Source organism: Megalops cyprinoides, chromosome 2, assembly GCF_013368585.1.
Source record: "Megalops cyprinoides isolate fMegCyp1 chromosome 2, fMegCyp1.pri, whole genome shotgun sequence".
NCBI lineage: Eukaryota > Metazoa > Chordata > Actinopteri > Elopiformes > Megalopidae > Megalops > Megalops cyprinoides.
The window spans coordinates 41,761,226-41,774,703 of NC_050584.1; the positions used below are offsets into that span (position 1 = coordinate 41,761,226).

At 39.9% G+C, this 13,478-nt stretch overlaps 1 long non-coding RNA gene across 2 annotated transcripts in view; it reads right to left on the reverse strand.

The window, feature by feature from the left end:
* Positions 1-10,825: 10,825 nt before the first annotated feature.
* LOC118772514 overlaps positions 10,826-13,478 on the reverse strand; it is a 61,808-nt gene continuing 59,155 nt past the window's right edge. For both annotated transcript variants that reach the window (XR_005004704.1, XR_005004705.1), the window contains exon 4: positions 10,826-11,664. This is a non-coding gene — a long non-coding RNA (uncharacterized LOC118772514). The remainder of the gene's footprint in view (positions 11,665-13,478) is intronic.

A 13,478-nucleotide genomic window follows, 5' to 3' on the forward strand; every position in this document is an offset into this window, starting at 1 on the left:
TCTGAAAGGAAATTGGATGTATAATATCAGTTGGGTATGTTATCATCATGAACAGATTTAATATAGCTACAATATATAGTATAAAAGCAAGATATATTAATAGCATTTTCAGTAACTAAAACTGAAAATGTATAGTGTACAGTATTGTTTGCTTAACACAAAGCACAACAGCTAATCATACCCAGAGAAGTGTCGTCCAGTTAAAGAAATTATGTGAAATATGTAAATATTTAAATGTATGTATATTTACCTACAGATGGAAAACTAAGTCTGTAGTATGAACTGAACAATGCAATGTATTACACCTTATTACTGTACTTGTGAGTAAACATAGTAACAACCTAGATATGCAAGATATGCAAATGCACCTTTCTTGTGATTTTTTAATGATTACTGGTGTCCATTAATAATTCATAATCTCCAAATGATGTACAGGTTGTATAAATCCACACAATAACAGTATAAACAACAAATGTTCTCATCACAACTACATGCTGTGTGTCCTACATTAACTGGAAGCTTTTCTTGTTAAATGAATATTTTACTCTATTTGGGCTGTGTCCCATTTTACTTACTAAGCTCTCAGTTAAATTCTCTGTGTGGATGTTATGCCTAGTGATATGCATTAAATGCGCAACCACTAAATATTAGAGGTCATTACTGTGAATCTGCATTTTGTCCTTAATTTTAGTTTAATGATGTGTGCAAAAACCTGATCGTTTTTTAGACATGGGCTTATGGCATCCCATGATTTTTCTTAGCATCAGAAGAGTGATGTTCACTTACAGTTGAAAGTCCTGTAATGTCGAGAATCCGTCCAAAGAGAATTGGCACTGCTCTTGGGTGGAGGCAGAGTGAAATTTCAGTTTGCATTGTTGTAGAGTGCTGTGTAGTGGAAAGAGTGCAATAATTGAACAGTGACACAAAATTGCCGAAAATTTTACTTATGTCTGTGCTGTGTGCTCCTTATCTGGTCTTAAACTCTTAAACTTGTGTTTGTAATTTGAGTTTTAATGCAGCAGATTCAGACATATGTGCCCTTCAAGTCAAAACAATGTACACTGAACTTATACAATAAACTCAAGCTTACATGTTGCCCTGATTTCAAAATGTAAACTTGATTATAAATAATTGAATGAATGAGTATTGAGTGAAGGACAGTTGTTACCATGTGTTAACTGGGAAGTGTCCTAAATAGTGTAGCCATGACTATTTAAGTTGTGTGTATGTATTTTACAACTCCAGTATGCATGTCTTGAGAATGGTTTGGAAGGTGAAATGTGGACTACTTGTACCCAGATTCTTCATTTGGCTCTGGGCTTTAGAATGTGCGATAAATTTAAATTTAAAAGGAACGAATTTTGTTTTGAATTTCCATACATGCATGTATCACCCTTATTTCTTTCACTGAAGCAATATGTGAATTTATAACAGGTAATAGGTAGTGTGTATAGTGAAACAATCAGTTTTAGACATGTTATTATTTATGTAGATAAGTTTGGAAAGCTTTAAAAACCAACTAACACTAGTTTGGTGTGCATTATTTAAAAAAGAGCATCTGACATAGAGCAAGACACTCACACCCATTGAATATTTAAAATTTTTTGCAATGTCTGTACATCATTTTCTGACAATTTATGAATTTTCCACACAGCATGGCAAACATTTTAAGCTACCATGAATGCCACAACTTAATGAAACAATTCATGTATGTGTAGGACCATCAAGTCACCTCAAGGTGGAGCCAAGCAATTAGCAATACTTGAAGTGGAAGCTTTTGCAAAAAATCTGACTAAAAGGCAGCACTGACTGCATATAAATATAGCTGTGTGTCTGAATATAAAAACAGCATCTTTAGAATGTGATTTAGTGTTATTGAATTATATAAGACTTACAAATAAAGGCAATGATTTTAAAAATGAATTATGATACTTTATCAGATTTATTAGTTAAGAACACCTTACTTTTTTCAAAATTTTAAAGAATAATTTATTTGTTATTTATGACAATAATTATAAAGATAAAATACTGAAGATGGATATGAACTATTATAAGGTGTATTAAACTATGGTACCACTAGATGGCAGTTGTGGACAGTGGACAACAAAATCACAGATGGACCCGCATAAGGGGTTAGGGTGTATGACTGCAGCTACCTCATGCCCTGAACTTGACCTTGACCAATTGGTCACTGTGTCTGGGCAAAAACCGCCATACAGGACTAAGGGCCCCTAAACAATCACAGTTCACTTCGAGTAAACTTTTAAATACAGAGCATTACACTGAGCTAGATGTGCTTTCTCTATATAGGCAACTTATCAACAGAGGTTCATACAATAAATTAACTTAGTTACAGGCAAGGGACCCCAGACGTGTCACATTTATATTAATATACAGAAATTAAAATTGCCACAAAGTGAATAGCAGGTTCCATCTTGTTCTACAAAGACATATTTCAGATGATTGCATTCACCTTTTTGCATTAGTTTCTACCCAATAAATATTAGATATTCTTATGCCTGTCGTATCTTCATGGTAACCTTCTCTGTCATTTGGATTATTTATTCTACTTAAAACCACATCACAACAACCTGTGTTTCATGTTACTGTATTGGTAAGCATCAATCCTCACTTTCAAAGAATGATCTATCTTTCCTAAGAAAGCCATTTCCATGGCTGGTCATGATGAGGGCTGTCTGTGGATTGTCCTTTAGGGGGCAGTATGCAGATGTAATCACTGGTCCACTGGTTTTAAATGGTGTTGCTGTAACATCGACATTATGTGTCTGCCAACAACAAATAATTTTTTAAGCTCCACGTAATCATTGCTTAATTACAAATCGATTGCTGTTTATTTGCTTGCGAGTCACATTAATTGGATGCAAAGAGTCTAACATAAAATTTAAAAATCATATTGTTCAGAATAAAAACATCATAGCACAAACATTGTCAAAGATTGCGCTGATGCATCTTACGTTGTATGAGATGTCTATGTGTATTTGAGATGCTAGCTAATCAGGCAGCCCTTGCTGAGAGTTGAAAACGCTAAACAGCTCTGCCCCACCCCCCACCTCTGCATTTTTTGATAGTGCGCGTGCGCCGTGAGCCTCTAAATATGGCTGAAGTGTCTTCCACAGAGATCATGAATGATAGTGCCACCCTACCACCCCCTTAATAATACAGATGAGCGGGTGTCTGCTGACTGCCTGGTTTGGTGGAGGGGGAAGCCTTCTGTCTCCAACTGGCTTGACATTGACCTTGACAGTGAAGCCTGGGCTGCCCTGCCTCAGCTCCCGCCACCGGCCCACCAGAAGGCAACCTGCTATCACCAAGATCTAAACAAAGGAGGGGAGCGAGGGGGGACGGAAGGCATCCTGAAGAGGGGGGGGCTTTGCTGAAAGGAGGAGGGGACACGGGGAGCTCCTGGGAGGCACGGTTGCCATGGGTACCTGGAGCCATGCCAGGGAAGGGAAAACTCATTTGCATGTATTCAAATGATGCATGAATAATTTACTACCAAGCTCTTGAACACAGCAAACAATAGGTCTTCACATGCACACACCCAGTCTTCTTCATTCTGACCTTCACTGACTGTGTGGGAAACACGGGAGATTGGCGGCCAGACGGGCAAGGGGGGGACGGGATGGAACGATGAAAGAGTAGAAAAAAAGGTCCTAATTTACATCTGTCAAGACAGACTGCCTTTTTGAAAATATACATCTGGTTGGTAAAATATTCAGTTACGATGTGCTTCGCGCTACTGCTGTGATTTCGGTATTAATTGTGCTCCTGTCCTCATGTGCTTTTCTGAGAACTGAAGTCACCGGGTGGCTGATACACGCCATTCGCCCAGCTGTAACTATTTAAGATATAAAACAACAAAGCAGAATCCTACAGCACCTCTGCCGTTTACATCTGCCCGAGATCAACGCTGAGAAAACATGGCTGCCCATCTTTATCAGCAACCCTGTGGCACTCCTAGAGCTCTCTGGGTATTGTGCTGCAGTTATTCAGATAGCCGCTGTTAGCTTCACAGATGTCCACTGTTGGCTTTCATAAATTTTCCTGTATTAAAACACCCAGAAACACATTATGGTCCTGTAAAGCTAGCCAGTAAAAAACGACAATGCACACTCTTTGTCTTCTATGAAAAATATCTCTGTAGACCCTTTATTCATGTTGGAAATATTAACATTTTACAACACTTCGACATCCCAACCCCCAACTCACTTCCCTACCTCTGCTCTCCCAGTCTTGTTAATTTTATAAGATCCAGCATATTGCCACTTATCGGCTGGCAGTGTTGTAAAGGCACTGAGGTCACTGCATTACTGAAAGCCTGCGCTAGAGACTTCCATTACAGGGAGTGTTCAGACTACACTGTGCTTCACTCAATCAAATACAGTCTCCATGCTGGCATTCAAAGTGCACATGGTGTGTACACTTTAATGGAAACTCCCTGCCTCCTTTCTGTGGCAGAACTAAATTACACATAAATTTAAAACCCCCAAGAGCTGTCAAAAGGGTCTTAAAACTTCCACAAATGCAGCGCCTTCAGATTTTTGAAGATCACAGACATGCCATCAAGGGAATATGTTTAATGATGAAATATGATATATGCCTACATTATGGGAAAATCATTGAACATTGTACAAACAGGTGGACCAAATCTAACTGAAATCCGCTTTTCTCAAAGGCCAAAAAGGGGACTGAGGGACTGGGGACTGAGTCCTGGAGACTGAACAGTTACATTCTGAAGAGAACTGAAACAGGCTGCTGAATGTATGCCCGTCTTGAACTGGGAAAATTCTGTTTTGCAGAAAAACATAATGAAGGTGAACAGAATTTAATTCAAAGATATTAACATTTTAATATGTTTTCACTGGCAACCATAGTAAATGTACATTATTTCACTCCCACATATGTCACCACTTCCCAGTCTTGTTCCTGGTGCTTATTGTGGTTGTCATTCCAACTGAAAATCCAGTTTCTCAAGTTTAATGAGTTTTTAGCTAATGTCTTGTCTAAATTATTTTTATTGACCTGCTCTAATAAATGACATTATATCAATTAATATGTTTATCATGAAGAAGGAATGTTCAATTTACTAATCAATTGGAGTAGTGCTTTAAGTTTATTAAGTATGGCTTTCATTTAAGCCATACTTAATAAAAGAGATTCTTTTCAAAAAGGAGGTAGTCCTTTCATGCATTGATCCATTTTCAGAGCTGTAGTCTAACCTGAAAAGCACCAGGGCACAAAGCTGAAACACCTTGGACAGGATTCAAGCTGACCGTAAGGCACACACACGGCACGCATGGGAGGGATACAGCACCAGTTATTCAAAGAAAGCTTGTCTTTAGACTGTAAAAACAGAAAAAAAAAACAGACTGCCCATGGAAATCCAGAGCAGATATAAGGAGAACGTACTAACTCAACATCAACTGCGCTCAGGTTTGGACACCAGATCCTGGATATTTAAGGCGACACTGCTAAATGGAACATGTGGGAGCCCACTGGAGTGATATATGTTTGTACACCTGTTAACAGGAATGATTCTGGTAAAATCAGTTTTAAGACAACCCATGGAAGCATGGAAGCCATTTCAATTACCTTAATTAACAGACTGGAAGCCCCAGGTCAGCGTTTTGGGAAACCTTTATATAAGTAATGTTTCTGTCTAAAACTATCTATACAATTATATATGTGATGTGTAAAGGTCACCAAGCACATGGGTAAATTAACTGTGCAATACCTTTTTTATTTTCTCACAACAAACGTTACACACCTGATCCATCAAAACAATCAGACAGCGTTCACATTGGAAACTTAGAAAATATCTTAGAAAAATTGGGAAACTATCTTAGAAATCACAAAAGTATCTGATTAGTGCATCACAATGTGCTAACTGATTACATCTCACATCACCTCCAGATGTTTTCCTCCAACAACGTAAGTACAGAAGCTAAGTATTTTTACATATTAAAACACAGGTCATACAAAATTTTACAGACACAACCAGAAGATAACTGAGACAGACAAATAATGATTTCGAATCCTGTGGTTGTGAACATGTTGCCTCTTTTGCGAGGACTAACTTCTCTCGTCTACTCCCCACCCCAGACTATGCATTATAACACTATTGTTATCTCACATAACCTTGCATACTTCATGACACGCCAGGGATTGGGGCAGTCCTTTGCAATGTGCGTTTCATTGCCGGCTGCATTGAGCGACTGGTCATTTACAAATATATATGTATTTTTGAGGGGGGAGGGCTGGCTAGCAGAGTTAGCATGATAAAAGCCGAGGTCCTGTGAACCTTCTGCTCCTTGTGTTTGGTCTGACATTGCGTTCAATAGCGGCGGAATGGTTAGCATGACAAACTGCACGCAAAACTCTCGCGCCTCCCCAGGCAAGACTCAACATGTCAGTCTCGCTCCCCTGCAAAATGCTAATTGGCTTTTTAATCAGTAATCTAGGCCTGCGAGGCTAGAGGGCAGTACTGTATACATTTTTCGAATCCTACAAAACACTGCCAAACATTGAAACATACCTGAACTAAATTAATTTTACTCCGTAGTAAAATGAAACTATTTGCTGGATTTTATTCAACAACTTGTTGAAATCTAAAAAATGTTAGCAGCTAATAAGAGAGGACAGAAATGCACAGTGATAATATGGCTATAGAAATGTAACATTTAAGGTATCACCCACTTACTCGTTCAAGCGCGCCGCATACACTCAAATAAATACATTGATACGAAAAAGAACTGTTTCTAATTCTGATACCGATTGTTGATATAAAACGTAAGAAAGGTTCATCCACGACAGATAAAGGTATGCTTCACATTTTGAACTCAAAATCGCATGGTAGACTATTTTGGTACGGCTTACTTTCTCCTTTCTGTTTCAGTGTTGAGAATATGGTGCAAGTTTTATAATATTCATTTGCCATGCAGTGGGCAATTAATAATGATGAAAACAATTAAGCTACCTCATGTAATGAATATTAAGGGTAAAAAATAAACTAGTAAATGCATAAATTCATTCGAAAAACAAGTTGTGGTGAATTACAAAGTGTTGAGATAAGACTCACCCCTCCTCCCCCACCCCCGTGCTGTCGATATGCATGCATCAGGATGAATCCTATCGTCATTCAGTACAATTAAACGTATTTCGAAATAAAACATATTAAAGTGATGGACACTGCATAATTTGTTTTATGATTTTATGACCAAAACATTTGTATATGTGATCTCCAATATGTGGTCTGACTCTCCTGTAGGTCTTGTGTTCCTTTCTTTTCATTTTATGCTGATTTATCTTGATGATGAAACCATTATGGGAAATATTATGGTAGTGGGTGAAATACTAAAAAAAAAAAACAAAAAACAACCATAAGTGAAACAAATTACATTGTCTCATGTGACTGTATTTTAATCATACCTGGCTCAATCACTGGAATCCCTATGGGTTGTGCACAGTATACAGGCTTGTGCAATATGATTGCGCATGTGAGGCCAAGGCCCCAACAGGCATTCCCTGATTGGATGTAGTCTCAAATGCCTGAAAAGCAGACCTCTTGGATAGTAAAGGACCATTTCAGTTACACTTTTGATGTCATCACTTGGACATTTTAAAAAAGTAAATTTCTTACACAGTGCAAATGTCAAAACCGTGCACAGTATGCATCTTTTCCATGACAAAACACAGTCCTTACAAACCGAATTATCAATAGGCTTACTGCTGAACCAAGTGTTTGGATTGAGCCATATCATTACTAAAATGAGTGTTACATTCACACCAGAGTCTGAGCTTGGGATTTTGACTGTTGCTTAAACAGTTCTGGCAATGCTACAACAGAAGATATTATACTCCTAAAATATTTGCATATAACAAGACCAAACTTCCATCATAGTATGTTTGACTTTCCTTTTAGATGACCAGAGATGTTTAGGTCTATGTCACTCCATTAGACCTAGAATCAGTGCTGGAGCATTGCGATTCAGACAACTGTGCTTTAATCATTAGAAATAGGTTTAAATAAAAACAACACATTCAAAATGGCAGCAGTGGTGCATTTAGATAATAATCCAAATAAAATACTAAACTTAAGTATTTTTGATTCAGATATGAAGAAGGACTACATGAATGCTGATAAATTATTACAATGAAATAAACAGATTTTGCTGAATGCAATTAATGTTTGACAATATGGACTTGTTCACATTCAAGAATAAATACTTGCTGTGTCTGGCTTCTTTGAATCTTAAAAACAATACACCTGTACAGTGTACTCTTCCAGGGTAGTTCTTGTGAAATTGTCTTTGTTTGCCATACTTGCAAATACGCTTGAGAATGAACTGTATATTTAAAGGCGCTTTATCAATGTTTGTCAAATATGGACAAAAGCCCACAAATATTTGTCCACTAGGCGCACTTCAATTGATGAATTAACCTCTGGCTGACCACAGGCAGCACAGACCTTGCAGACCACAGTTCATTGGCCTGTGACACCTTTTCCTGGTCACACCAGGTTTCACTTTGAAAAGAAGAGGTACCCACTGTCATGAAAAGTCACTAATGTGGCAGCATGTATGTCTCAGCAAATGTACTTTTTTAACATATATTTTTATCCATCAAGAATAAAACTGACATTCAACTGAATTCATATTTGAATGAAGTTAGAAGAACAGAGAAATCATATTCGACAAATAAGTATGTATGTGTCCTTTTTCTTTAGCACAGGTTAATCATCAGTCTTTTTATGCACCATTTTTCATGTCCCTTATAGGAATTGGAATGTAATACTTCTACGTCCTCCCTTCCTGCTTGCATAATGTTCATATAATCTGAACAAAAAATAAATAAAATCAATATTTTTATGAAAAGGGCACCCTGCATGTGTGTGCCACCCCCCCTCCCACACATACATTCACACACGCACACACACAAAACTCCTGAGCATTTAAATTGTATTGCCTGCCTCATAGCAATGACTTCAGTGACTTCAGTTGACCTACCACAACTGACTGATATATTTAAAGAGCACAGTAGGTGTTCTTTTATTTCTCTATAAACCCAGTGTGTTTAAATCTGTCAAAAACTAGGAAGCTACATAATAAGCATTGACAGAAAAGGCTTACATATAATAGCTGAACAGTTGTTCCTTCAGGTGTCTTTTTTCTTAATATTGGGAAGCCATTCCTTAGATGTTATAGAAGTTTTAATTGTAGACAGGTTCATATTCATATTGCAGGGTTGTTACTGCAATACACAGTTATGATTCCCCTCTTTTATGGTGGTAATAAGAGAATGGGCCAGTGATTTGTTTTTCTTGTTTGTGTTTAGTAACAATTTAGTAAAATTATTCTGATTTTTCAGCCCCACCTTAGCAGGCTATCAAAATCTGTATATGTCTACAAACTGTGCAGATGGCCTATCAAAATGTCTTCTAAGAGTATATTTCAATGGGCCGTGTGTGGTATTATGGCACACAAAATTACTTTTTCTAAAGCAAACTCACCACAGTTAACTTTGCTATGATCTTACCTGGGCTCAGGTTTATTTATTATTCTATTTTTGCAATGGGCATTGGAGTTACCTTCTATCTCTGGATGAAGTGATGGGGTACATATCCATTTCTTTGTCATTATTACTGTTATATCAAAATGTATTTCACCCTTTGAGGAGCACCATCTCCTCAATATGAGAGATTTGTTCTTTCCAAATGGTCCTCCATCTCCTCACAGGGAAGAGACAATGAAAGGCCTGGATAAGTTCCTAATGGAGGTTTGAGAGGTGAGCAAAGCAGGAGGTGGGACCAGGTTGGTGCAGGAGGAACCGGGGTGGGTTGCTGTAATCTCCTGAGTGCTGTTTAAAAAGGAGGTTTGTACTCTGAAGTTTATCCCCGGTGAGAGTAGGGGAATCTGCCATGCTCGGTAAGCATGTATACCAGGCCATCTCACGGCTCGCTGGAGTCTCGGTGGGTGGCCCCTGGTCAATACCACACTGTTCACTGGCCAGACAGAATGGGATAATCTCCCTCTTTCTCTCAGCCGAGAGCCTCCCCTCCCGGAGGCCGAGTCACGGCCAAGGCGGCTTGGTCCTAATTTTGGGTCAAACTCTGTTACAATCAGAGCTTCTGGACTGAGGGGGGGGGGGGGGCTGCGTGTGGCGCTGCCCCCATGGTCCTGCGTGCAGGGAGCTCCGGAGCCCATTTCACCCAGCGCACTGGAGCGAACTGGAGCGTTGCGGTGAGCGGCTACTGGGGAAAACAATGGGAAGTGTGATCTCCACCAACAACAGCAGTGTGTGTCTGCGGGCAGCATTTTCTTCTGCCTCAGCGGCTCATCTCAACACCCCTCTCACTCGGGGAGCTAATTGCCACCGGTCAGGCTGGACGTGTACTGGCTTTAACGGTCAGCTTTCCTGTATCAGCGGTTACCCCAGATAATTGTGATGATAGTGAAACCAGCACAGTTGGGCTCACACTTTGCAATCATCACTTTGCATGACTTACAAGGGACATTTGCAGTATGTCTATGCTGAATACATTACACTGTGACCATTTGGTCATTTCAAATGAGCAATGATGTGATTTGAATGTACACTCTTCATAAACCTATAACACAATTCTCTTTACCAAACAAAATGAAATAAAATCAGTCAGACACAAGTACTTCAGTTTAACAGTTTTATTGAAAAGGCACAGATATTCATGACAAAATTATTTTTTGATTTGTTTTTTGATTTAAAAACAATCATTCAATAATTCATTATGTAAGTATAATTCTTACTTTGTGTAACCTCAATAGCCAGTGATAAGCTTGTAAAGCTATATTTTGTGACATGATTACATGAATGGGTACAAATCCACAAGCAAATAAATAAATTGAGCTGTCATTAATCTACAAAATACGTTGATGAGGGATACAGCAGAACGACTTCCTGTGCTGCCAACCATCATTTGACGGCAATGAAGGACCCCTTGGGAACTGAAGAGGTCTGGCCATGAATATTCCAGTGTCAAAATAAAGGAGCTTTCTGCCGCTGCTAATGCAGGCAATCAGTGTCTGGTGTCTGTTAATCCTTCTGGTTTGATATTATCACAGTCTGTTTAGTCTGGGGATCATTTAAATCTATACTTACATATTCTATGCCACTCTCCTGAGAAGTGTGCGCAAGTCAGGTTTGTGGATTATTTTGTTACAGTATTGGAGGATACAGAAATATTAGATGTTTAAAATATTCTATTACATTAGAAGCTACACCGATTTTATGTGAATAAAAGCTTAACTTTATATAAATACTCACCTGCTTTTTCCAGCAATAGAAGTCACTTACCGTTCCTGGGACATACTCCTAGTGTGATGTAGCAGTGTCTAAGGCATCATGTTCATTTCAGATGTACATGCGGATATATCTGAGCTATCAGAAGCCTTAGCTTCCTCTGCCCTTCACAGCTGTCCAGAACCGCAGACAGAGAGTCCACAGACAGAGGCACTGTTTGGTTTGGGGTTAAACACAGTGGCTATCCTTTGGCGACGTGCCCAGAGTTAAGACCTGTGACACAGTGCTGTCTATTGTAGACGTGTTTGCTTTGGGGCCATCCTGAGTAGTGCCATTCTGGGTTTCATCTGCAACCAGCTTTCACTGTGCCTGCAGAAACACAACAGAGTAGAAACAAAAATGAGTACCCGATAGGACCAGTTTCAACACTAGCATGGGAGAAATGCAGACCAGACCAAACTGGGATGACAATGCAGAACACCACAAGGTAGAATAGGTGACAGCAATGCATACACGTATGTGGCACAACATTCGCTCGTGGCTGCAGTAGGAGGAACAGAAGGAAGAGGCGTGTGGCTCAGTAACACCGCACAGGCTGCAGACACACGCGTGCTCTGACGGCGGGGGTGACGTGGTGCGCTGCCCTAGCCACGCTTTGGTGCTGTTGTTTACGTCTGGAGGAAGGGGCGGCATGCAGCCCTTATCAGCTAGGAGGTTGACCCTGAGCCCACAGACAGGCACAGGTCACAGCACAGCCTGTCTGGGCACTCTGCTTGACCCGTGAGCTGCTCTACATAAGGGGGAGGGGGTCAGCTGGGACCAGACAAATATCACCTCTGGGATTAAGATAGGGACACTCTCACTATTGACCCCACTCATTCACAAACACTGCACCGGTTCATGCTTTTGCTTTGTCACAATTTGCACAATAGTTGTGACACAGCAAGTCAGGGACTGCTGTCTAAGGTACAGTGATCAGGCAGATTTCCTTCTTATGATTAGTCAAAGGTTGAGGAAAAATGCTTACTTCTATGCCCATTATGGTTGGTATGTATTACTCATGACAAAACAGATATACAGACAGATACATACATACATATATGCATACATACATGGGTCCATAAGCTTTACCAAAATGCTGTGTATTTCAATCTGAATGGACAACTCTTTTCACTAGGTAAATATATTCAGCTAAGCACAAAGCTAGAAAACTGCAAAATGGAATTACACAGTTGACAAGTGCGTCAGTAATGGGTTTAGTGTTCATACCTTGAAACCTTTTATTATGGTTATGTCTGTTTAACACAACAAACGGACAGTCGCTTTCAAAGGGAACCTCACGGGCCAGTCAGGTGTGTACAATACCAAGCAGGCATCATGGTGGAGGAGTCTCAAGACTGAAGAGCGCAGATGAGGGGGGTGCAGTGTCAAGTTTGGGACAGAGCGGCTTGGGAGATGGTCTGCCACAATGTGCTGACTGGAGGCCAAGGGAACCACTTAATATATTCAGAGTTTGGCTGGGGGTGGATGGTGTCTGGGACCCCCTCAATAGCCCAGGGAGGTGGCGGGGGTTGCGTATGTGTATAGGGAGGGGGTGGGGTAGGCAGGGGGTCTCTGGGCCCTTGTTCAATTCAGACTGTCTGTCTGATGTCCCATGAAGGTTTGGGACAGGGCCGAGGGGGATGGCGCTGTTCAGCCCCTGCTACACTGCTGTTCTGGGGCTCCATTATTTAAGAAGAGCCATCCACTGCATACTAATTCTGCATCACCCAGACATGAATTGGGGCCTGCATAAAAAAACAGGGTGCTTGAGGGAAAAAGGAAAGAGGGAACAGAAATATCTAGTAGGACAGCGGCATATGTTTTAGTGTTTAAATACCATCTGGGAAACTAGCAAGGGTCCAGAGGCTTGAAGTAATTGTAATAAGAGCAATTAGTAATTGAGGTAACATAATTACTGAGTAATTAAGTAAGAGCAGCTCACAGAGTTGGTGATATGCTGTAGTACAAGATGATGACAGATTACATTCACTTGACAAATCCTGGTGATTATTTCTCCTTCCCAGGATTCCACTCCAGACAAACACAGGGACAGATTTCTTATTTTACATTGATATTGAGGAAAATAAACTTTCACATTCAAAAGGGAAAGGTGTTTGCTCAAGGGAGTTTTTAATCATCCA